General features: G+C 37.1%; 1 long non-coding RNA gene across 1 annotated transcript in view; it reads right to left on the minus strand.

The window, feature by feature from the left end:
- The window catches only part of LOC112546942 (uncharacterized), a 38,637-nt gene extending 13,618 nt beyond the window's left edge, over nucleotides 1-25,019 (minus strand). The window contains exons 1-2 of the long non-coding RNA XR_012905086.1: nucleotides 24,943-25,019; nucleotides 7,639-7,762 (exon numbers count right to left, since the gene is read on the minus strand). This is a non-coding gene — a long non-coding RNA (uncharacterized LOC112546942). The remainder of the gene's footprint in view (nucleotides 1-7,638; nucleotides 7,763-24,942) is intronic.
- Between the last annotated feature and the right edge of the window lie 2,737 nt (nucleotides 25,020-27,756).

Genomic DNA, 27,756 nt, shown 5'->3' on the forward strand with positions numbered 1-27,756 from the left:
AGGTGAGGGGTTATAGAACTTAATCTCACCTAACCCGAACTGGCCTTTCCAGTCTCCAAGAAACTAGCCATAGTTCCCAGGTCAATTTATACTCTGGATCTTACCCACAAGATCACACTGAGCCAATCCTTTAGAATCTACAATCTAAAGGTTTATTACTAAAAGAAAGAAAAGCATGAGAGTAAGATTGTTAAAGAATAATACATTACATGCATCGAATCACCCAGGTCTCGATACAGGCTTGCAGCAGAGATGTTATAAGTGCTGGCTTAAAAGTCTCTGGTGTACATCCTATGTCAGGATGGGTCCACAGTTCTTTCCAGCTCATGGTTTCCTAAAATGCTGCCTCTGGGATCAAGAGCTGAGCTGAAGACCAAAATGGAGTCTGCCACAAAGCATTTTATATCCTTCTCCTGGGTCTCTTCCAAGCTGGAGTGGGTCACATGGTCAGTGGCCATGCATTCCTTCAGGTATGTCTCTGGCCTTTAGAGATCTATTGTCCTTGGAGCCTTGCTCATCAGCATAGCCACTGAGCAAACATTTCTTGCACCTTGCTCTGCCTCAGACAGAGAAATTTTCCAGCATCAACACAGAGTACGTTTATAACTCCACATACTGATATTATACAAGTATATGAATAGCATATACAGAATCAGTAGAGCATAAGCTTTTGTTTGACACCTCACATGGCCTCCTTTGTATACCCTTTGGGGCAAATACTTCCCTGCCCCCTATGGGTGCAGCAGTGATCTGGCTGCTCCCCTTAAAATCCTGTAATATGACAAATGGCATAGAGAGTACACCTGTAAAATTCGCAGATGACACCATGCTGGGAAAGGTTGAAAGTGCTTTGGAGGATAGGATTATAATTCAAAATGATCTAGGCAAACTGGAGAAGTGGTCTGAGTCTATATATTGGTGTCAATTTTTAGAGAGAATTTTGAGAAGATACCTACATCTCAGAGGTAGATTTTCCAGGAAATAAAAATGAAGCACTGTCAGATACTGAGCAGTGAGGAGACCAAGCAATAGCAGTTCAACTCTACCATCTACTGCACTGATGACCTATCCCATCCAAGTTACCTCACATGAAGATGCATTACACATTCTGTTCACTTTATTCATGAGTACTGATATGAGTACTTCCTCCATATGTCACTTCTAGAATGAGGAAGACACACAGATTTTTGGCCTCCCAAGGGTTATGATAACTAAATCCTTCGAAGGTGCTTCTTTCAAACAAAGTGTTTGAAATCTGTAAAACATTTTGCTAATTCAGATTACAAGAACAAGGAATGAGATAAACAGCATATTTAGAGTCTAAGATTTGTGTCTTTCAGTCTTCATGAGTATAAACACATCTCTTACATCTCCAGGGTCTCCATAGCTATGCCTCTCCCAGTGCAAGAGCAATTTAGTGCTTTGTTGTGATTTAACCTTCCAGCTAAACTTCAGTTAGAGATTGTGTTATCAACAAAATAAAATAGTCCAAAATAAGTCTTCCAGTCCTTGTCAGTCTTCCTCTCTATTAACACACAGTCAGCGTAACTCCAAGTAATCATGTCCTTGGCCTTTCCAAGACCACCATTTACCTTAATACCCAGTATCATCCAATAGTCTTTTCCTTCTTCCGTTCTACCAAATTCCTCATTCTAATACAGATGGTCTGAAAAGAAACTTCCTTCTTTTCTCCCTCCATGGAAGCCTCTGGTCTCAGGCTCCATAAATAATGGCCAAATACTGATGCTGTAGCCCACACCAGTGGTATATTGCTGTTGTATCACTGGCTGGAGTCCTTCTAATTCCTGCCTCCTCCCAGACTTTTTCTATGGACCCCTTTCAGGTGCTTCCCTAGCCCCATTTGTGGAGAATCTTTCACCAGTTTACACCCCACCTCATTGCCCTGCCTCCAACTCCGTGCAGGTTTTTCCATTAACATCCTCCTCCTCCTTACAGCTCTCTCATTCTTTCTACCTGGCAGAACTTCAGGCATCTCTTTACATAGTCCTGATAGTCACGCAGGCTTTTGTCATTTGATCTGGGACTACATTCCCCTTTATTCCTCTGGATTAAAGGGCTCAGCTCCAGGACCAGCCAGGCTAGAAACACTCATTAAAAGATCCAATTGATTCCCCACTGAGTTCACTGCTGAGCAGAAAAAGAACAGCAGACAGAAACCTAGTACAGTAAAACCTGTGTTATCCGGCATGCTCGGGGATTAGGGCAATCTAAAAATTCCCGTTATCTGAGGGTCCCATCAACCCAGGAAAAACCAATGGACAGTAATAGTAAAACTCAAGTTTTTAAATATTGGTAGTTTTGTAATGTGAGGCAGTTGGTCTCACATTTCTATTTTGAGTTAAAGATGATTAGTACTTCTTAAATAAAAAATTGTTAAACCAATCATGGTAAACCAAGCCAGGCTTGTGCGCCTGAAGATGTGACAGTGTTGCAGCTGGGGGCAATGCCAGTTAAAGTTTTCTGGTTAACAGAGTGCTGGATAACAAAGGTTTCACTCCATGAAGAAGAGGGAACAAGAAGTGGCCAGCACCACAGAAACAGAATAATTCTGTCCTAATAGTCAAAGCTCTCTATAGGATTGGGCCACAGTTACCCAGAGGCTACTTCTCTCTGTTACCTGATGATGCATGTTCCATCCTCTATGACCATGAGAGCCACATTTTCCTGGAATCACTAGAGGCCATGAAAGGAGGTTTAATAATATGAGGAAGCAGTTTTCACAGGAGCTAGACCTAGATTTTAGAATTCCCATACAAGACAAGAATGATTGCAGCCTTAAATGCAAAACTTATTTCTCCATCTTAACTGTTCCTTGTTCAGTTTTCATTTTATAAAGTAATCTCTTTAATCTTCTGGCTTGTGAAGGAAGGCAGATAAAATGATACTGTTATTTCTATCTTTAAATAATGAGATGCCCAAACACTCTAGTGACAGGTAGGCATGTAAATGACTAGAGAAATAGATAAAACAGCACCAGACATGCAAATACCCTGCACAGGCATATGCAATATGATTATCCCCATTTTGCAGATGGGGAAATTAAGGCAAATAGTTAAGATTCTTGCCTGAGCTCATTCAGGATCCTAGTCACAAGGCTAGAAATAGAATCCAGGCTCCTGAGTCTCTGTCCACTGGGCAACACTGTCTTCCCCGTTAGTCAAACTCTAATAGTCTACTGTATTAGTTATAGAATTATTGAGAATTTATTAAAGACATCTTAGCATCTCATTCAAAGCCAAAAACAATGAAGAAATTGAAATAGAAAGTTATTCAAAGTAATACCATCAGGTACTGTACGTACTGATAATCTGAATATCAATGTGGTCAACTCTAAAGGTTATCTCTTGGGTGACATGTCAATTTCATATGATTATCTTGTAGGGCTGCTAAAATGAAAGCTATGGAAATAAATTTTGAATCACTTTATATCTTTTCAGGTGGCTGACTGGATATTATATAAATTATAGATATACACATGCACAAACATACACTACATTTAGACACGTACAGTAAGAGATAGTGATGATCTAACTTAATTTTTTTCTTTTTATAACTTAGGAAAGAAACCAAAATAGCACTAAAAAAGCTGTCTGATGCAAGATACCTTTTTATAGATATTGACAGATTCACACAGGGAAGTGCAAATTAAGGACACATTTTTGATCTGTTTTGAACAGCCATGCTCTAGGAAAGGGGGAAGCTTGGTTTTAAGCGTATGCACCATTCAAGGCAGGACTGATTTTAAGAGGAGTTGCACACAACTATTTATCATAGGCAGAATGTAACCCTATTAGGGGTTATGTTCTTGATATACAAACCTTTACCAGGATAGAGAAGAGCCGTCTTCACTTTGCAGTGGGCTAAGAAAGAATATATAGATCTAATCTGTATATTTTTATTCATTAAAAAGGGGCACTTTAAAAAACTCAATTTTTTTTGTGGGGTTAAGAAAAGGACAGGACAGCAGGACTTTTATGCATAGGCAGAATGTAACCCTATTTAGAGTATTTCTTCTAGGTATATAAACTTAGGCCCTGATCCTGAAAGTTGCTCCTGCATGCACATTCAGCCACAATGTCTTGTAAAAAATCATGTCTACAGTGACAAGCTGTTTAGTTTGAATTTTATTTGCTTATCATGTCTATTGGTGCCTACTGCCATGCACTCATGACACTTAGCTTAAAAATTAAAAAGCTGAAAGAGTAAGCATTTTTCAACACAAAAGACCAAACTATGGAACCCAAATGACTGTTCCCTCAAATACAGTAAGATTATACTCACAACTGAACTATGTTTTCATAGTTTGAACACATTCCTGCCACCAGAGTTTTAAAACAACCACAAAAGAGTAAATTTGCCAAGTATATCTCCTTGAGTCGTACCCCATGACTCCCTTAATACTAATGAAAATTGTCTAAATACTGTGAGGGCAATAGAAAATGCCTTTGTGTATTAAGCATCACGTTAATTGCCTTTGTGTAATTAAGGCATGTGATCATCGAAAGTTGTGATTGCTCTCAGCTCCCACCTCCATCTCTCTTGCTCTGAAAAAAAGGTTACCTGGCTGATTTATGCAGTATCTACTCTCTTTTGCACATGAGTGCTTTTTATAAACATACATACTCCCCACTCTCAATGTGACAGGAAGACAGTAGAGTCTTCTGAATCTGAAAAATTAAGAATACTTGTTTGTTTGCTTTTTAAAAATCAAACTCATGCTTACACACTGAACAGGTTTGATTTATTTTATTTGTTTAGGCCTTTTCTTATGGTCTGGGAGACTTTGTATTTAGCCAGAATAAAATGAAAGACATTACCCCTAGCAATAAGTGGGTAAGTAGCAACCTTCCAACAAGGTAGCTGATAAACCATTTGGAGGAAATCATCCCAGACAGGTTCAACCATGTGGTAAGGAGGAAACAGATTTAGCTAACAGTGTTAATGCCTTTGCCAACCCACAAGGCCAAATGTGTTAATGTTTTGGCTAAAACCTTTCCTAGGATGTACAAGAGCTGTGTCTTCTCTTTGAAGTGCACTAAGAAAAGGATGAATAGATATGTTCTGTATAAATTTTGCTCTCATTAAAAAGGGATATTTTAAAACTTCAATTTTTCTTTGCAAAGAAATCCAGCAGCAGAAAAGTTTCACCTTTGCTGAAATCCTCTCTTTTGATTCTCTCTTTCATTGGCTAAATTAGTGGAGAAAATAAAAAGAAAGAGTGAAAGAGAAAAGTGTCTGGTGTCTCTGCTTTGAGAAGAGGTCCTTAAATAATCACAGAGACAGTAACTGATTCAGTCAGAGGATTCTGTGAATAAAGAAAGTGACAAGCAAAACTAATTTGAGAAGAAAGCTAGTGAACATTCTCCCATGTAAAATCAACAAGCAAGCATTTCATTTCAAAAGGACATTTGAAAAAATGTCAGGACTCATGACGCTCTGTACTTTCAGAAATATTGAATATGATGATTATTTTGCATAAGATGTCTGAAGTAATTGTCAAAATGTCTGAGCATATTATTTAATAAAGTCATCCATCTTCAATCCTGATAACAATCATCACAGGAGGCAAGTTTCTGGAGTGTGATGATCAACTATTATTATAACTAGAAATTAGAACAGGCCAGAAAAGAAAAATAGAGCAGTTCTTGAAATCTACAGAGAGGTCAAGTATCCTGAACATTAGACTTATCACCAAACTATAAAGTTACCAGCACTGTCTTGAAGTTGGAGCTGGTTAAAACCAGAATTGTCATTCTAGGGGGAATTAATTTAGATTTTTTTCCAAAATGCCGTTGAAAATGTACACATTTCCATGAAATATTTTGATTTTGAAAACTGTTTCATCAACAATTTTTCCAAGCTCTGCTTTAAGTACTCAATGTCAGGCATGCCAGCCCTGAAAGCAATACTTCTGAGCATGACACTACGAGCCAGATTTTCAATAAGCCTATGTAAATTGTGTCATGCAAAATTTGTGAGATCATATTCTATCTCTGCCGCTCAGCTTATGTTTGCAAATGTAAAGCCTTCATTCATGCAATCAAGAAAGTTAATGATAAATGCATTAAGTGACCATATTTTTGTGGTGACCCTTTGTGGAGTGTCAAAACAGTCACATAAAAGACAAAAATATCCTTTTTTTAAAATGGTGGTGTCACTCCCGCTAAATTTTGACTCAGCACCAACATGTGCACTTCCGATGCAAAGCTTCCCATAAACAACTATTTCTGTGGACATTTGCAAAACTCACTGGAGCTGCCATTCTCACAAATAAACACACACAAACATAAATGAGCTTGGCAGGATTGGATTTTTAGCTGTAAATGTCAGTAAATGTCAATGTTACCATACATTCACAAACCACTAAAAAAATATTGATAATGAAAAATGTTGCTTGACACCCCGTGAGAGTTTGATATATGGATATTTATTTTGTATGTTTTGATGTGCAATGTCAACAATTAGTGTTTTACCAACTATGAAGGCTTAGCTTTTTTAATCTAAATATCTAATGTCATTAAATAACTTGTCTGGATCCCCACCCCTATTGTTTCCCATTCTCCGACCCTCAATTTCCCACAACTGTGAACATTTAAATAGATAAAATTTTGAAATGCTTAAAAATAAACAGTGATGTTATCCATCAAAATTATTTTTAAAATAATCAAATTCTGGCAAGACTACACATAAATCATCAGAGAAACTTACTGAATAGTTTTTAAATGCCAACATGAATTCAAATGGTTTAAATTTACTGAATATTTTGAAACACTTCTTAAAAAAAAACCTGGAAAAAGTCCTCTGATATAAACTGTCCACATTATATTCTCAGTCATTCAGGTACAATGACAACTAATGTAAAATTCTATTTTGAAACTGTTTTTGTACACAAAGAGAAAAGATTTACTGTTAAGAGGAACAACATTTTATTTTAGATCTATGGAAAATAAAACAATATGCAAAAGTAAAGTTTCCATGAGAGGGGACAATCTCATAATATGCAGCACAAAATGGCAGCTTCTTTGTAGAAATGTGACGGTTCATAGCACAAAACCACATAAAATCACAGATACCTAACTATATGTACCACAACACCCAGGAGGGCACTGCCTATTTACTTTAGCAGCTGCTACACCAATGCAGAATTCGGCCCAGTACATCCTAAACATGAGATCAGCAAAAAGCTTCACAAACATTATCTATCAAACAGCTCACTGGCTTTAGGTCTATACGGACAGCAGAGACTTCATCTCTTCCCCCTCCTACTCAATGACATATAATAATGATGACACTAGTGAGCCTCCAAATGCAAAATGAAATAGCATTAATTAGCAAAGAGGCATTTGCTACTTTCATTTCAGCCTTACAGCCATGCTGAAATAATGATCCTGGCAACATGTTAGCAAAACATGAGAAACATTTTAAGAAGCAAATAATTTAATTAGAGTGTTCTCTGAGGCAGTTTATATTGCATGACCCTTGACCTTTTATATTGCTGTACCTAAACTCAGCATGGGATTCACACTTCCTATTCCTGTCACAGAATCTCTCCATCTTGTACCATTTAATATAGTGTGCTCCAGGTGTTCTGTGGTGAATGAATAGTTATATTACTACCTGTCAGACACAATCACACTCTATTCATCATTTGCGGCTGGCTGCGTGAAGCCCTGCTTCCAGCAGGCTCCCTCTCTATTTCCTTGTTCAAACGTCTGCAGTGCTTTCGGCCCATCTGTCACGCCTGTCATTTAGAGGGAAAACAGTATCAGCACTTTAAATATATGGAGTTCTCTATTGAAACAGTGCTGTGATAGAACTGTCAGCATTCTCACTATCACAGACAGTAATTCATGACTGGTCAGAGCTCCATTTAGGTTGCTATTACTATGTTGACCCTGCAGGGTCATGCTGAGGGTCCCCCCCCCCCCCCGTTTCATAGTTAGATCTATAAATAGTGCAATTAAGCCTGCAAGAATTACAAAACATTCTCCATTTCTACCATTCATTCATTCGCTGTTCATGATTTTTAAAATAAGAATAAAAATATCTTAAAAAGGATTGGGTATTAGTGTTTGTTGAAATGCATAAGCAGTTTCAGTGGAGTATATATAAATATTAGAGTGGAGCTGGTTTTGCAGCCCATTCATAGGTAAAACTTCCATTGCCATGGAGAGGAGTTTTGTCTAAGGAACGACCCATTGTCTCAAAAAAAAACCTTTAAATAAGTCATGTCTCAGTCATTAAAAACCTTGGTTGTTGACATAATACAAAACAACATATTATGTTTTCTAGCCAATTATAGAATTGACTTTAAAATAAAATGATCTATTGAAGTCATTACGTTATAGAGGTTTTTTTATGTCTGGCAATTCCTGATCCTTTGCCAAAACATCCAACAATTAAAGAAACATACAGAACAGAACAATTCTCCAGGAAACAAAGAAAATACATCTGCTTTTGGAGTGGACACAGAAGGAACTCTTTTTGATCTCCCAATGTAACCTTCTCATGTAATTCATTAGTAATTAGTAAACACCAATCTCCCTGAGTAACTCAAAGTCAAGTATTAGCTCAAGGAAGTGCTATGTGCTGGTTTTTAAATGCTATAATTTGCATCTTTAGAAAATATGATAAAACTTATGTGTGAGAGGCAGCATGGGCCAGTGAATTAGGCACTAGATGAAACCGGGTTGCCTCAATCTCATATTCCGACACTGACTTCTTGTGTGTGACCTTGGGCAGTTCACTTTCCCTCTCCCACCCATTATTGTTGTTTTTTTCTTTTCTAACCCTTCTGGAGTAGGAACTAAGGAGTTTATTTATAGAGGTATTATCCCTTTACAAAGATTTTGATCAGTCTAGTGAAACTCATTGTGGTTTATGTTGTTAGGGTTGCCAGATGGTTTAACCAAAAATACCGAACATACCCCCCCCCCCCAAAAAAAAGAACCCTGAGTGTAATTATGCAAATATTATATATATATATATATATATATATATATATATATATATATATATATATATATATTAATCAGACAGGAGGCGAAAATACCGGACTCTCCGGGTCAATACCGGACACCTGCCAACCCTATATGTTGTAGAAGCCACCTGAAACTAGTCAGAACAACAGTAGCTAGGAACAGCATGCTGGTATATATTTAGTAACCACGGTTATTTGGAACCTGTCCATGTTCCATTTGTGTTAAGTCAAGATCAAAAGACAATAGAATGTATATTTGAACATTGAAGTCTTGCTCTCAGGCTATATCTACACTGCTGGGTATTTTTCTTTTTCTGGAAGAGGCTTTTCCAACATTTGGCCCATCTACACGGGGCCAAATGTCAGAAAAACCTCCTCTTTCGGAAGAGCCCTTATTCCTCATAAAATGAGGAAGATAGGGCTTCCGAAAGAGCACGTCTGCTCTTTCAAAAAAAATTTCGGAAGAGCAGAAGCATTACCTATAGTATCCCAGAAAAACTCAGAAGTGTAGACATACCTTCAGTATGCTTATTTCCTGTGTGGTTGGTTACCTAAGTCACATGGCAGTGTAACTATCCTGGAATTGGCAGTTCCCCAAACTCACAAGGAAATTTCAGGAAAATCAAATGCACAGATTTCAGGGTGGAAATGCACATTTAGAATCAGAATCATGACACTCTCGTAAACATTTTTAAAGTAAAATTTGCTAAAACAAATAGTTGCCCAAAAAGAGGCTGCATGTACCAAAACTAATTTGCATTTTTTTGTCCAAATGAATATATTTTTGCAACACAAACACTGTTCTGGACTGTTAATGTTGGTATTCCATGGGGAAACCCAAATAAAGTTTTAATATTATTGATGCAAAGGTCATATGGCTGCAAACACCAACGCTAGTAATAGAATTTTCTGCTCATTGAGCAATTTCATTGGGAGAGAAAGAATGTATCAGTGTTTGAGAAGCAAAGAGGTACAACACAAACAGTCTTGTATTGTTATTTTCTCTCAACACTCCTTTTCTTGTCCTCTGAAGGCAAAATTGTTTGCTTATTACAGATATAGAACAAATTTAATTATTTCAGCCAGTTTGTGACTATTTTAGATTCAGAAAGAAAGGTAAAGTAATATAAATCATCCCCTTCTTGTTACTGGTTTTCTTGAATGTCTCTTTTCTCGTCCACTCCCCCATGAATGCAGATGCCATAGACTATTACAGACACTGAATAAATATAATTAAGACGTAATGTCATCTAGTTTCTCTTTTGGGGGGGGCAGAGGGGGAAGATGGTCATAAAACAGAGGCACAAAACAGCTCCCTTTTTGTTGGCCTTAGCGTTATAATGAATTCTTCAGTTTCTGTCTGCCCTCAATCTGTAGGCAAAAGCCTTCACTTATTAGAGGAGCAGAATAAATGCAAGTCTCATCTCATTAACTGTCATATTACCAGGCTCTGTGCCACACCATTCAAGTTTCACTGAGCATTCAGAATTGCTTAATTATGTACAGTAAAAACAGTCTGTTGAGACTTTCCCTTTCAGATTATTATGGTGGCATGAGGACAGAGGTCATCGTCATGACACACTCTTGCCTGGCACTGTGCTTTAACTCAAAATGACAGAGGCCTTTTGTTGGCAATAAAAAAAATTAAAGAGCATTTGAAAAATAAGATGTTTTCCATCCAGTGATAAGAGCCACTTTCAAGTCTGTAGACTAACAATTGATTCCCCACCCCCCCACCCGCATTTCTGCGTTGGTGTTAAACCACACGGTGCATTCCTTATAAATTATACCACCCTATGTTAATTATTGTGTGCTGACACTGCTTGTCATTACTAAGCCTACTACATGCTTTGTGTGCTCAGATTTAATAGCTGTTTGTACTGCAGAATGTGGCAGAGCTGTACAAGAGACTGAGACCGGTCATTGCTCACGTCCCTTTCTTTATGCTTTCACATTTTGTTCTATTTTTAAAACAAACATGCAGAAAAATCCCAGATGTGCAGTTTACAATCTGGAAATGTCACTGTATTCATTCAGTCAAAACAGACAATACCTTACTGAGCAAGCATTGGAAGCCTATGATAGATCATTTCTAAAACCCTCTATAATTCTTCACCCACCTACTGGATAAAGATTTTAGATATGAAAAGCATATATACATATATAACACACACGTGTATTTCTTCATGTCTGTTTCTGTATACATGATCTGTTTGTTTCTGCTTCCCATTGAAAAATTCTGAATCAGCACTCCTTCTAAGATGAAAAGCTTTGTCTTCTAGTCTATTCATTTCCAGAGCAATAACTTGAGAAGGAGGCAGGCTGCTGGTAAGGTTAATCAGTTAGCCAGCATGCTACATTGTGGAGAAGTAAATCATATGGACTATTCCTCTTCAGCCAGTAATTTTGTACTTCATTTCTTTCTTTGAAAACTAGAACCCACACTTGTTTCCACTTAGCCAGGCACACAAGAATGTATAAAAGGAAAGAAAAAAAATCACCGCAATTTCACTAAGAATTTTACCTTACTGAGCCAGTTAAAGGGAAAATTGATCCTTTCAGATGATATGTATTCCCAAAATATTCTGGATTAAAAAACAACAAGAAACCACCTCTAGACTTTCTCATGAGTGTACAACATCTATCACTGTATTTTAGAACAATTTTATAGTGAAATTTTGGTAGAGTGCCCCCCAGCTTTGCAGGGAAAAGGGAACACTTATGAATCGTTATAATTATTACTACTGATATTAATTAGGTCAGAGAAGTGTTGGTCTAATTATATTCTCTTCTTGGGATGCATCTGCCTTTCAGCTCTCTTTTTTGTGGTCTTTTTTTTTTTTAAATTCAGTCCTCCCCCTCCCCCACATCCCATGTGGATACACATTTCCTCAAGATTTAAAAAGCATGGTATCTCTTGATGATGTAATAATTTCATGACATTTTACACCACGACCAGGCCCATGCTGATGTATCATACATTTAAAAGGGTAGCCACAAATAGCAAGAAGTAGTGTGCAAATTCTAACCACTCTGTCAGTGTCAAAATAAATTGGGTTTAGATGTACTTTTAGGAATTGTTTACTATCCTCCAAAAATACAATCCATTATTATTTAGCTTTAGAAGTTTTGGTTCACTATATTATGTGCCCTTTCAACAGTATCACGGGGTATGTTCTCCACTGCATCATTCTCATGGATGAAGACTCAGGATTTTCCACCTCTTAAGGTCGCTATGACAATAAAAATGTAAGGTTAATAGTATTGAATAAGCCATTTCAGGAAAGCTCAATATGGGCAAGTGAATACGTGAGGGGATTAACAGTAGGGCATAATGCCTTTCATCTATCAGTTCCTACTTTGAACTCATTTAGTCAGAGATGAGGAGAGTTCTGTTTAAATGGCAACATTTATTTCAATTATACAATTAAACAGAAATTCAGCACAGAAACTTTGGTTGATATATGAAATACAAAAGCTTCAGGGGGGTAGCCGAGTTAGTCTGTAACAGGAAAAACTTTAAAAAAACAACCAATAGTCTAGTAGCACCTTAAAGACTAACAAAACATGTAGATGGTATCGTAAGCTTTCATGGGCACAACTCACTTTGAAATGAAATACAGAATAGGAAATACAGAAAGAGAGAAAAGGGGTTAATCCAGTAGGGTTACCTTCTGTTGCAGCTGCAGTACAAATAGGTAGTTGGATTTATTTTTTTTTAAATCTGAGGCAAACAGATAAAGGTAAAAAACAGTTTTTCTACCATACAAAAACATGTTCATATATATTAAAAAAAGAAATAATCTTGAATTAGGATAAAAAAAATTGAAATCTCATTTTTTTTCCAAATTCTCATTTCAACATTTTTAATTTTTTTCGTCAAAATTGACCCTTTCCTGCAAAAGGTTTTGATGTCCAACAAACAACAATTTCTGACAAAATGTATTTCTCAAAAAATGTCCAACCGTCAATATATCACAGCCAAACATACCATTCACTTCTCAAGTATAAAAACTTAAAGTCAATGTAGTAACAGAACATTTAAAACTTAGGTCAGGATTTTCTTTAGTAATTTAGGTGTTATTCAATTGTAAACTCTGGTTGCCATAGTGAAATAAAAACGGTTGGTACTTTTCATTACTTGCAAAGCAATATGAAAAATGGTTTAAAACAGTTCTGACAGCATGGCTGTGCCATGACTGGCAAGTTTTTCCACAAAATCATTTGATTTTGTGGAAAAACTTGCCAGCTGTCTACACTGGCCGCTTGAATTTCCACAAGAACACTGACGATCTCATGTAAGATCATCAGTGCTTTTGCGGAAATACTGTGCTGCTCCCATTCGGGCAAAAGCCCTCTTGCCCAAATCATTTGCACAAGAGGGCCAGTGTAAACAGCACAGTACTGTTTTCCGCAAAAAAGCCCCGATCGCGAAAATGGCCATTGGGGCTTTTTTGCGGAAAACCGCGTCTAGATTGGCCACGGATGCTTTTCCGCAAACAGTGCTTTTGCGGAAAAGTATCCTGCCAATCTAGATGTGCTTTTCCGAAAATGCTTAACGGAAAACTTTTCCGTTAAAAGCATTTTAGGAAAATCATGCCAGTGTAGACGTAGCCCATAACTCCAGAGAGCTCATCATTTCCAAGGTGTCCATATCCTGTTTCTATTCCATGAAGGGACTTCTGAAGCTTTAATTACCAGTGTACAGAAGCCTTTATGTCAAGGCTTCTGAGACACTCTGAGGGATTATTTCTGAGCCAAATAGTGAAAATTATTGCTATAGTATCTATATGCAAGAATCCTACCATGAAAAATTAGACAATTGCAATGGCTTAGTGATGCTAGTTAGGGGAAATAATTACCCCTCCTTTATTGGGATCCCTGCTCCAGAATTTTTAAATAAAAATCTCAGTAATTACAGCAATGAATAAATGTGAATTGATTTTACTATACAAAAGTTCACCCCATTCCCACTGGAAAGCCTTTTGGCTACGCAATGAAGTGCTGCATTGATGTGGGTATTAACCCATTTTCCAGGGGTGGAAAGTGCAACTGTTAGGCTGACAGTCAATCAGCATGTCTAATCTTATATTTATGAAGGCCAGCTGATCAGATTATAATGGCAGTCACTCTTCAGTACCTCCCCCTTTACTAATTTCCCCTTTGTCATTCAGATTCACCGACACCGTGATTTGCTAACATATGATTTCTGCAAACCCTGATGTCTTGCAAAAAGGACTCTTAAGTACCACAACTCAAGTAAACTTTATATTTTAGCTTCTAAAACCAAACTGCTTGATTGTCCAGGCAAAGGAAAACTGCAAAACAAGTAGATTATCATTCTCTAATGCGCACCATCTAATCATTATCAAAATTCAGTGGCAAAGTTTCCGTAAAAAATATTGGAAGAGAACTAAATTTTGAGTAAATGCTTACAAGTGTCACATTTCAGGAAAGACACCATTTATAATGGGGGGAGGTGGGAATAATTCATCTTTCCGATAGCTTAAGATAAAAATATGCACATGAAAAATGATAAAAAGAGCACTGTATAAGTTCAAAAATCAACTTTTAGTTGTACTCTAGCTCAGTTATCATGCCAATCAGTAACCAAAGCTGAAGCATAAGTAATTCTGGTTTGATTCAATTGGAGAGGTTTGTCTCTTTTTGTTTCCTTTCCATCACCTTTGTACTTACTTATTCATTAGATCTTTGGAGCTCTCTTTCCTATCCATTATGTTGAGCCTGTCAATAACTGTAGTGCTGACCTCTGTATAGCTTTTACATTAATATAGCCTACTTTGTGTGGGTTTTAAACACCAAAGTGTCCTTATCAACACTTCAGTTAGTAACTTTATGCACATAACTGGCCCCTATAAACCTACTCCCATGTGTATTTACAGAGTTGAAATGTTTAAAAAGGGAAACGTGAGGATAATTTATATCAAATACACTTACTGTGTATTTGTGGTAAAAACAATATTATTCAACCTGCCAGAGATGCAACAAGGATGTAACATTGTGATGAAAATGATGTAAGCAATTTGTCCTGCTCATAATGTCAGTTTTCCATAGGTGGCAATATGAAAATTTTCAGAGGTGGGAGAAATACATCTGACAAAGTAGCAAGATGGATTCCATGTTGGAAAAGCCTTAGAAAGTAACAAATCTTAATTCTGTGGCTAAACTAGGTCTTTAGCAGTAAACAACTGTCCAGGACACTTACTAAAACTAAGAGAAACAACATTCACCAAGATAGTTGACTTTTTTCTTCTAATGGGCCTAGAACCTATGAAGTTATGAGGAGAGAGAAGTTACTTGCAAATTCTTGTATGCCCCATGATGATTCAGCACATCTGTGTGCTGATTGAAGAGAACCAGGAACACACAACCACTGACAAACATTTTTAATAGGAATTTACTATATTATACGTACTCCTTGATATAGCCACAGAAGGCCAACAAAAACTTATACATTTTTACCAAAACTTTTTTTTTTTGAGAGAGAGAGAGATTGATTTCCTTTGACTGGGATCTTTTTCTGTTTAAATCTAAGATGACATGTCCTTGACCATACGTCTCCTTTCTCTTAATCAACAGCATGACAGCCAGTAAGACTTTAAAATGATCTGTGGCTACTTGATAACTAAAATATGCCATTCAGCATTCCAAGATCTCATCACTTCTGTAATGCCACCAAAGTACACCCGGAGTGTGCTTCTAGAGTGTCTTTGATACTAGATGTATGGAACCACATTTTCAAAAGTAGGTGCCTTAGATGTTCATGCAAATTAATGCATAAACTGGTGAATAACTGCACAACCACTAATTTACACTTAAGAGTGCCGTATATATGCAGCTACAGTTTTCCTCTCATATAACTACTGCCTTGTATCATGGATCCAAATGTTATGAGTACAGCTTAAGCATCCATTTTGGAAAAGTTGGTCCAAACTATTTCTGGTTACAGGGATGTTTTGCTTTGCTTTAGTAACTTACTAAAATGGTGATGACAACAGAGCATGCTCCATTAGGGCTGGGCTATATTTTGTGAGATTATAACTTTCACTCCTCAAGATAGCATAAGATAATTAAATCCTAGCATGGAAATATATTACATTAATAGTGGAAACAAGGACCTTGACAGAGCCGGGTATTTTAGAAACTTGATGGTTTCTAAAATTTTTCAAGTGTCTGAATTACAAGACTTTGTTTCAATTAGTTAAGAATGTTTTCAGTTTGTTTTAAGTTCTGACTTTTCCTTCTCTCCCTTCTACAATGTCTAGTTTGAAATTTATATAGACACACATTTACTAGTTTAGTTCTCAATTACCAATTTGAACATTTTCCATTTAATACAATAATTAAAATATATTCCATCTCTATCCAAGGAAAGGTTAAAAAGTTGAAGAGAACATTCAATACCAAATATAGTCCTTCAAGCTACATATTACTGTCTAAGGCAAATAAACTTTTATAATTGACATTAGGAGTGTTGGCAGCATCAAGGTTTCCCTCAAAACTTCTACTGAGGTGGTTATGTAATTCCCTATTCACTGTGCTGACTGAAATTTCAGTATAACTAGCACAGCATCCATCTCTAATCAAATTTTTTCACTAACAATATTTTAAACATGACCAGTGTTTAAACAAGTATTTGTCTTTTGCTTAATAATAGTCTTAAAACTTCCACAGTATGTCCTGAATTAATTGAATTTAATTCAGGTCATTTAGGGTGGGCATATCCTGCTTTCAAAAGTGTATATCCCATAATGGGTCAAGCATCATCTATGTGGATTCATTGCCATGGATAATTGGCTTCTCCCAAGGATGCAAAGGATCATGTATAGACATTGCTGACTTTGGCGAAAATTTTGACATTGTTTTACTATTTCTTCTGTTTTATGCATCAATCCCCAACCACCACATAAAACTGGCAAGCACTTTCCCAAATAGCCTTTTTGTAGCTTAAATGACCTGAGCTTTGTAGAAATAGTGTTAATACCCCACATTAGACAAATCTGAATAATAATCAGGTTTATTGCAGGTTTAATGCCTCAAGCCCAACCAAATATTGGTCCCCATTATTCTAGTCAAGTATACAGACAAAGTAATAGATGACCACTGCCCCCAAAGAACTTGCATTCTAAATAGATGAGACAAACTCAGAGTGGGGGAAAGGTAGAACACACAAGCAGAGTGAGCAATGGAATGGCAGGAAACAATATGTTAGTGCCACAATTTTTTGTAGGGGGTATAAGTGTTGTTTAGTTAGGAGAGTATAAGCTAAATGGAAGGGAAAGGGAGATGGTGGGGGTCCTAGGGGAAGGAAGAGAGGGCCAGCGTAGGAGGGGCAGGTGTGGAATGAAACTGAGGTGAAACAACTATGAGGAAAAAGGTGGGGAAAGGCTGAAGCAAACTGCCAATCAGCTGAGGACAAAGAAGTCCAGTCAGAACTATAGGAAGTTCTCAACATGTCCAGAGGTCCCTGCTTTGGCAGTTGCTCTTCTTTCTGGCGGTTTATTTTCTACCCATGTGTTGGGAGGTGCCACCTTGATCCAGGAGCACCCAGAGTTTGTGTGGGTGGGTAGGTGTCTCTCCTCCACAGCTCTGGATCCAAAAGGGGGTGCTGAACATAAAGATACACTCTCCTCTATTTTAAAGCAAAGAAAGCTAGAAACAGCCATTTATGTACATGAGTCCATTCTTTGGAACATCATGCATTGGATCATTTTTACTTTCAAATTGTACCAGGGCAGTTGTCACACATCCAAAGTTAACCTTCTCAGATCTATTCTGCTTCCTTTTAAAATGAGCAGAGTATATATAGGCAATGAAATACATATAAAAAGCCAATTAAGCTAATCCATTATTGGAAACACGTTAGATTTTGTGATGGAAAATATTCATTTTTTAATTGCACTTCAGTTTGCTAATAATGCAGCGTGTCACTACACCATTATGTATGTAGTTTTGAGGGCTGATGAATTTTCCTGTACATCACAATTTCAGAAAAACCTAGTTTTACAAAATGTGTTAAAAAATATGCATTCACAGTTTCTGACAAACCACTAAAATGCTACTTATCTGTTTTTGTAGCTTCATACAGGATACATTGTAAATATTAAACTATAGTTAACTTGTGAGGAGGTACAGAATATAAACAGATTAGGAGCATTATTAATTATTATTATTATTATTATATAAGCAGATTAGGTACTCATTCCTCTGCCCTTTAAACAACAAGTCTTATTTAAATTAATGCTGTTATTCTTTTTAAAACTGTCTTGGATTGAAAAAGTAACTAGACGAGAGCAAGAATTCCTTGTGACTACATCTGCTCATAATGCCTAGCCCATCTCTGGTTATTCCTGTCCAGTTGAGTTTACAATTATGTTTCCAGAATGTGACCCTATTCTTTCCCCTACGTTAAATATATCTAATGATTTGTATCCATAGCAAATGCTGAGTTGGGGAACAAATGGATGATAAAGATACTATTATTCCTTTGTGCTCATCTATTCCATTTAAGATTCTTGTCATGCTCTGGGCATTCTAGCTGTCTAATACTGTTCCTTTATTTCCAACTGCAAAGCCTTCTCTACTGTCCAGAGCATTTGGTACACTGCCTAGCACCAAGCAAAATCTGCTTGCAATGTAAGAACATGTGGAGAAATTATGTGTTTTTGTCACACCCTATTAAACGGTATTCAAAACACAATGCCCCAGAAACTAAATTGATTGTAGGTTTTATAACCCTTTTCAGGCTAATGGAAACAATTTAGTACCATGAACGAAAACATAGCGAGTGCAGCTGTGGGAATCTTAAATTGCTCGGCTCAGCAGTTCTGTTCCGGCTTAAGTAGGATAAAGTAGTTAAAGTTCAGTTGGATTCCATTCTTCCAGATCTTTGACAGATCGTTTCAGATTAATGTCTTCAAAGTTTTCAGCATTCCCCATAAAAGATTGTTTCTGTGGAATTCCTGATGTGGGCTTTTAACTGTTTTGCACACCAGGGATTGGGGATGGGTAGTAAGGGATGATCAGCTGGTATAGAACACATTTTAAATTGTCTTCCTCTGTTCAGTTTATTATTATATTATTCATGCACTGGGAGGTTGAAAAAAGCCTATGTTTTCATACCATTAAGGGTCTGGCTCAAAGCCACAAAATACAGGAAATGCAGAGACAAGACAAATTCTGTCCTTAAGTCCCCCCTTCGTACTTTGATATTGTAGTTGACATAGTATATAAGATCAGACCATTATTCTAAGGACCATGACCCCAAAGGCTGATCTCACAAGCTATTAGAGACACACAACATTTCAGTATTATTCAATCACATTTCTATATTTAAAATTAAGTGCCATGATTAAAATCTTATCAGGGATGAAGGAAACACGAATGTAATTAGTTTGATTAAGAACCTTCAATGCTAAGCTACACTTCACAAAACAAATTCTGTATCTAGCCACATATGAGAAGAAATCATTCATATGGCCATTAGCTGCACTGTACTACCAGAAAAAAAACATCTGCGAACATTATTTGACAAACTGATCACTAAATGAGCCCTTAGCTAAAGGAGTTTTTGGATTGCCTTTAGGAAAGCAGGATGCTGTGTAACACAAATGCTTACAGATGCAAAACACTGATTGGAGAAAAAATGTTCAGGAAGAATAGTAGTAATAAAGCAAGCCTAGCATGAAAATGTACCCTTTCAAAAAGTAAGCCATTTATGAGACGCAGTAGTAAAAAACTGCTTAATTCTTCTGTGCCTCGAGGGAGAAATCTAAGCCTTTTGAGAAGTGATGGAGAGAAAAATGAAGCCAATGGTGTGTGTGTCAGTGAGAGAATGCTGTGGAAACACAGTTAGTAATTTTACTATTCTTGCTTGCCAAGAGCTGACAGGTGTGCAGTTTCTTATTGTTCTGAAAGGCAGCCAGAAACCAGTTTAATATGCATCTACTTCTTTACAGTAGGAGAGAAAACAGCTGTCTCTCTGGCTCATGATACAAGACAAAAATATTGAGACAGGCTCTTCTTTACAGTATGTTATCGTCATCTGAATGTCTTTGTTGGCGCTCTGAACAAAACATATAGCTGAGGAAGAAAAAGGCTGAAGCCTAGCTCAGATAAAACCTGATCTTGCAACCTTGGCAACCACACATAGTTTCATTTATTTCAGAGGGACTACTCCCTTAAAGAAGGGTTTTCACTTGAGGAAGGGTTGAAGGATTGGGTCCAAAGTTTCAACAAAAAGGATCTGAAGACTTCCTATAAACAAGCTAATTCAAACCTGAATGTATACAAAGGCAAGAAAATATTAAGACTGAGTTATTTCAGATAAACATGCGGTAGTCATTTCAAACACAGTTAAAGAATGACTCCCATAAATCCTTCAGTTTTCATACTGCTGAGAGATGGTTGTGATTAATAAAGCCTTTGAACACAAAAGGTTTCCTCACTCAAGAATGATGTGTGCTTTTCCGTAATATGTGGCAAAGAGATCATTTTAAATCCAAACTCCCTAAAGGAGGGTTTAAAAAAAATCACAGTGTACCAGATGCAATAGGCTGTAAGACACATTCAGCATAGAAAGGAAATTTAATATAACACAGCCTGAGTATGCTACAGTATTAAAAGCTCATGATAACTGGCTGGCAGATTGTCATGGGATATGCAGAAAATATCTGCAGTGTGTCCAGGCTTCTAAGGCTTGATCATTTGATACATGTATATTTAGGCAATATGGCTTGGAAAGTTTATATTTACCAGGGGGAAGGGACACAATAGTACATTCATTCAAACAAGAAAATGGGATGGAATTTTAGAAACACTGATGCTCTCCCCAAAGTACTGACATTTTATCAGCAAACTTCGAAAAGGCTGACGCGGGATGACTGAATATTGAGACAATGATACAAGCTCCCTCAGGTTTGCATTATAACATATTATAGCAATACAATCATAACATCAGTAGAGATGGGATTGAGTTACCCACCAAAACAAGGCAATCTAGACTTAAGAACAGAGCAGTCCTCCAAAAGAAGGGCAATTTGACCCCTTTCTAGATTTTGCAGCTCTTAGGATGTATTAGCAGGAAAGTAACCATTTCACCCAAAATTCCATTTTTAAATTAAATTTTAACATAACCAAAAAAACCCAACTGGGGCAATTGTTTATGGACACAGAAAAGGAAATGTCAGACACAAAAGGATTCCTTTCCTCAGTCTACTCTTCCTGAATAATTTGTTAAATCACTGAGGGTACGTCTATACAGCAGGGCTAAAGTCAAATTAAGATACCTAACTTCAGCTACGTCAATTGAGTAGCTTAAACTGAAATAGCATAAACTGAAACACTCTTCCTTTGACTTCCCTTATGCCTCATGAAATGAGGTTTAGCATGAATTGGAGTAAGTCGTCCTCCAGCTCGACATTATTTCAAAATAAAGACTTGTAGTATAGCCACGCACTACATCGGTTATTTTAAAATAACTCTGATGTGTAGATGTACCCTGACAGTGCCAAATACCCTCCAGACTGCAGTTCCTTGCCTTTATGAAAGGAACACTAGTTATTTCCCTTCATATAAAATTACCTACTCCCAGCCTATAACTAGACGCCATTTAAGCTGCAAGACTAGCAACTCAAAACTGAGTTAGGAGCAGAGTAAGTGAAACAAAATACAGGACCATGTAGCACTTTAAAGACTAACAAGGTGGTTTATTAGATGATGAGCTTTCGTGGGCCAGACCCACTTTTTATTTTTACTTTCTTAACCCTCTTCTATTAAAGAATCACTCTGAAGTCAGATCTAAATTCCCTGGATTTGAAATTAAGATTTACTTCTACATTTGTTTCAAAATGTGCCCTTTACTAACCCAACAGCCATGAACTACATAATTAGAGCTATAAGAACAGGTGGTCCTAGAATTCATCATGAGCATCAGTCATGGTGCTACTTTCAGGACTCAGACAATGTCTGTAGATTTTAATAGGCAGAGATCAATCTATTAGGCATTTTTAAAGCACTTATCTAGGTATCTAACCATCAAGGGCCCTAGCCTCAAAGTCACCTAGCTCCTGTTGATTTCAATGGAAGCTAGATACCCACATACATTTGAGATGGGGCAAGTTTCTTATTGATTCCTTGCTTTCTTGTTTGAGGCTCCCAAAAATAAAGTCAAATATCTATTACAGAGAGAGGGAAGATTGTGATATAGTTATCAGGCTATTACGGTATGTGTTGAGATCACCAGTTATTTCCAACAGCCCACTGAAAGGAGATAACTGATCAGTGGACTCTCGAATAATCATTTTTTTAAAATGGCCATAGAACAATGGGTTTCATCTTATTGTATGCAATAAACATATGTTTACCAAAATATATTTCTCATATCATGAAATACTATTGCATACTATTCTCATTTCAAGTGCTGTTAAAATGGGCAGTGAAATTAATGTCAAATCTAATACTAGAGACTGGCCCGAACTAAAATGCCAGTTACAATCTCCCTTGGAATTCAGAGGACTTTAAAAACAAACCTCAAGTCCAAATTTTGAAAACAAACCCTATTTTATAAAAGGCCAAACTGAAGACCCAGATCAGCACAGCACTCAACTTTAGAGTGAATGGGGAATTAAATTCTGATTCAGAATTCTGCATCTGGAACCTATTTGTAATATTTCAAAACGATAATGCAAAAGCAATAAAAAAACCTCATTCACTGCTTCAAAACACCAAAAGGGCTTCTACACAACAACTGTTGAGGATTATCAACCTGAATTTTTATTGAAGCGCTTGGAAAGAAACCCTCCCAAAAGCTGAGAAATGCATGGTTTCATTGCCAATCTACAAACTACTTTAAGGATTAAGACAGTTTTTGTGAATAACTCTGATTGCAGCTAAGCTACTTCTGTACTATATTTCTACCAGCTGTGAACAAAAATGGTTGACATATTAAAATCTGAAAATGGCATTTACAAATACAAAAGAAATGCTCAGCAAGGGGAAATGATCACCCAGAGTGTTGGGCCACAGAGAGAAAAAGATTAAGTGTGTGTAAAAAGCAGTTCCTACATAGGCTCATGAAATATAAAATATTTGAAAAATGTTTAAATTGAAATTTTGCACCTGGGAAAGAGGCTATTGTGGAAAGCATGGTGTATGGGTTAGAGCACTAAACTGAGACTTAGAAGATCTAGGTTTTATTCCCAAATCTGAAACTAGCTTACTGAATGACATTAGGCAAACCACTTCACTACCAAGCATCTCAGTTCCCACCTAAGCAAAATGGGGATAATGATACTGACCTTATTTGTAAAGTGTGCTGATAACAATAAATAAGTATCTAGTTATTATTCAATGAGATTAACTAAAAAAAGAGAGATACTATGCACAAACTTCCCCAGGTTAATTCCTTGTCTTCCAATTTACCCTCCTTTAAAGTGATGGTATCTAGCAACCAGACAACAGTTCAGTTCTTGTATACCTAATGTAATTATACTGTGTTATGTGAGCATTGTCTTGATGGTGGAACCAAATTCTAATTATTAAAATTTAATTCAGGTTACTAAACTACTAAGAAGTCACAACATTTCCAATGTTCATAGTGATGGCTTATTCATTACTGGGTGTCTGAGCCTCCGTGATGTCTAATTTCCACCGAAATCAGTATCTGGCAAGATCAGCTCATAAAGATCACACTATTTCAGCTCAAACACATTAATCTATCAACCAACAATCAACCCCTCATTTTCATTAGCACTAAAACCACTCACAAATTAAAAGCTGAGAGAGTCATGAGAAAGAAGATGAGAGAATTGTTAAGTGTATTGGGTTTCCTCCCCCTGCCATATAAGATCCATATGTGATCTTGGATGTAATGGGAAATGTTAGTCAGCACTGTGATCAAAGTACCCTCTTTGGAATGGTGGTGTGCTATCCTGGGACTAACAGGAAAAAAGCAAGTAAAAATTTACCAGATGGTGGTGGTAGTTAGATACAGTTCTGAATGTAATTCTTTGTGTATATTTATTCCCAGAACAGTTTATCCTTTCTGAATAACGAAGGAAATGACGTACATTTTCCCAACTAACATACTCAGAACACAGAATAATCATTACATCATTTTAATTTCTGAGAGCAATGGTACTTTTTATCCCCTTTATGAAAATGCACACAGGAAAGTTCAGCAGTACATGCTAACTGTTAAACATGATGAGAAGCAAGACTTATAGAATATTTAGTTTTCCAGTGACTTGTGTTGAAACACTAGATTTCCTTTGAGAATGCTGCAAAGTGGAGCTTCCAAAAAAAAATAAATCAGGTGGTCTATCCCTCTATTACTTTTTTTTTTTTACATTACTATACTGTACATATACACATACACACAAGGCACCATGGGCATAGATGGTGCATTACAGACAGAATATGAGCCCCTCATCCCAACTTTATATACCAGGACCTTGACCTGACAATTTGATTCATTAGCTTGGACATTCCACATCCAAACATGCCATTCCACAGCAGCAGAACAGATTATAGGTTATCAGAGTATAGAAACAAATCATGGAGAAACTAATAGAAACAAAGTTTTTTTTACATAGACAAACCAAGATACTGTCCTACCATCAGGATGTGTATACCCAAAGCAGCAGTGCTTTTAGATAGTACACAAATTACAGTCACACAGAAGAAAGGTAGACATCCAATTATTAGCCCCGATATTGTGGTAGAGTTTAGCAGCCAGCTAGGTCAGGGTCCCATTGTACAAGGCACTGTAAAAACACATAATAAAGAAGTGGCAGTTCTTGCTCCAAAGAGGATAGATGGGAAAAGCGAAGGGCTTTGAGTGAGGGGAGAAGCAGGTAAGGGAGCTAAACTACACAATATGAGCTTTTCTTAGCCAATCAGAAGCAGCAGTTACAACTCACCACTTGTGTAGCCAAAGGAAGATGCTGTAACAGTAGAGGTGCTCTCCATCACTGGCTGGCTGACTGGGCTAGGCTTGAAAAATAATCCAGAAAAAAGGGGAGATAAAATTCTCAAAGAATAAAAGCATTCGTTGACCTAAAAGCAAGCCAAGAGTTAGTTTTCCCCAGCACATTTAACTTCTGTGCACAGAGTTATGAAGTATTACCTCTTTCTTACTCAGAGCTTCTGCCTGAAGAAAAATAAAACCAAGCTTCTGCTATTCCACCCACACCACCTCAGTCACTGTTGAATGCTTCTTTAAATTAGCCAAAGCTGGGGTTGGCACTGACCTAATAGACAATTGATAAAAATCAGTTGAACACAGATAAAGATTTTCTTTCAGGAAAGAACTAGCCTCTTGTTTTACTTTTGTGTACAAGCTTTGTCATTCATTATGAGAATGTAAATGCAAAATACCTTATGTATTCCAGGTGCAATCCAGCTCCATACACAAACATCTAACGCATATATGTAGTCAGAATTACCCAGATTTTAATCTATGAGAGCAAGTGGGGAGGGGAGTTAATGGGAGAACACACAGTGTGTTACTTCTAGAACAATATAAACACACAATAGTTGCCTATTTTTACATAGAGCAGAGTTGCTAGAGTTGTAAACATGTAGGACAAAATCCACAAAGGGACCCAGGCTCCTGGTTTTATGTGGACTTAGGTGTGCTCTACACCTCCCAGATCATGCCCCAGAGATGGTCGGCAGGGCAATGCTTATCTTCTCCTGGTTTGAGGATCTCCCCGGGGATTACATAGGAGTAGGGATCCAGGTATCTGTCTGAGGCAACAGCATGCAGGTCCAAATGCAGAAATCTAAGTGCCTAGAGAAGTTTTCCAGCAGACATGTAGGCACCTACAGACTTAGATGAAAGCTAGGCATCTGTTTTGTGGATCTCAGTGCACTGTAGTGCTTAAATCTGGGGTTTAGCTACCTAAGTCTTTTTGTGGAGCTGAGCCATTCTACACAAAAATGAAAGCATAAATCAGAAACACAACTAATACAATACAAAAAGATACCCGATTTTCCTTGTAGCTTCAGCTAAGCCATTGCCATACAAAACCACTTGTTTGCTGTAATGCCCTTTTAGTGATGCTGTACCTTGAGAAAATTCAAAAAAATGGGGGAGATGGTACACAGTGCCTTAGACTCCTCACTAAACAAAAATTCATGCTGAGAGCACGTTGTACTTACCCTGGATCTGCACATGCTTCTGGCAGGTTTTCAGAAGGATTTCAAAGGGATGCTTTTAACCTGTAATGTTCTGAATGTTTATGGGTATGGTTACCATGGTTATCAATCAAAATAGGAGAGAGCACAGTTTCCACAGCATTCTGTTTTCATGTCATAATTCAAACCCATGAGGGGACTAGCTTCTCTGCAAACACCCCTCGGCTCCCCAATGTACCCAAATCTGCTAAGCTGCAAAGCCCACCTCTAACATATCAGGGATGGAAGGGTTGATGAACTGGGTTAAATGCTGAGAGAAGGAGTTGTTATAAGATGATTACTTAAAAGACAAGTGGTAATGCTATAATTTAAGTAAAATCATTATAAAATCATAACTATTTGTGTTGATCATTGCCTTTAATGAAGCACCTAGATAGACGTCATTGTGAAAAATCTGAAGAAATAAGAGTACCTTAATATGAAGATTTTTTTAAAATTATCTCTGCATCTCAGAATACATATATTAAAACATGATGTAGCAAGCAATTAGTTCATGTGCTCAGTTATCTTTCCAATGTATATAGTTCACTCCTACCAAAGTCATTTTTTGAATATGAATGTGGAAGAGGAATCACATACACATGCAAGACTACTGGCCTGTAAAAATCAAACATTTTTGATGGATGAAAATATTTACATCTATGACTTTGGGGAGAGAAAAGCATCTGAAACAATTTGTCTAACGTGAAAGAAAAAAACCCGCGCAGTATACCAAGTTTCAGCCTACTGCATTTTTAAACAACTGAGTTATAAACCGCTTGAAATCAGGCTTTCTAATGGAAATGCTGATAGATCCTTAACTTTAATGGCTCTTCCAAGTGCTTCCAGAGCAGACATTACCTTTAGTGTCATAAAATGACGGTTAAAACACTACACAATTTTCTCAAGACAGATAAGCAGGTGTTCAAGAGAGCAGCAGTATTTAAACCTTATTGATTTATGGGATATGCTATATTAAAGGTCAAAGATCTTTATGGAACCTTGCAGTAGAAATTGCAGACTTTAGCGTACATAGTACAACCATTGTTTGAAGATCATTGAGGTGTATTAGTTTCCACCTTGAAACAATTGAGCTCCTGAATTTTGTATGTGTTACCTGTATAAAATATGAGCCTCTTCCTATAGAGTAAGGCTTTCATTTTATTGGCATGCTTTTCATTGTGCATTGCAGCTACTTGATCATGTAATAATAGTTCCTCTACTGCTAAATTAATTACACTATTTCTGGCTTTTTCCAAGAATCAGTAATGGGGCAACTTCCCTCAGACCTCCTCAGAGAGAAGTGAAAGGGGAAATATAGATTAATACCTTATTTAAAACTATACCCAGTGGTCAGTATTTTCCTACTGAAAGCAATGCAACCATCATAAAAGAAACCAATAACCATTAAACCATTTTATGCAATCGATTAGCATTTTCTGCTTGTTAACACAAAAATCAATAATCTTATAGCTGTGGGTGCCAGCCCTAATGACTTAGTGAAACTGTAATTTATCGCAGAATAAAATAGCAACACTATTAAGTCTCAATAGCAA

The sequence above is a fragment of the Pelodiscus sinensis genome, chromosome 6 (genome assembly GCF_049634645.1).
Source record: "Pelodiscus sinensis isolate JC-2024 chromosome 6, ASM4963464v1, whole genome shotgun sequence".
Lineage (NCBI taxonomy): Eukaryota > Metazoa > Chordata > Testudines > Trionychidae > Pelodiscus > Pelodiscus sinensis.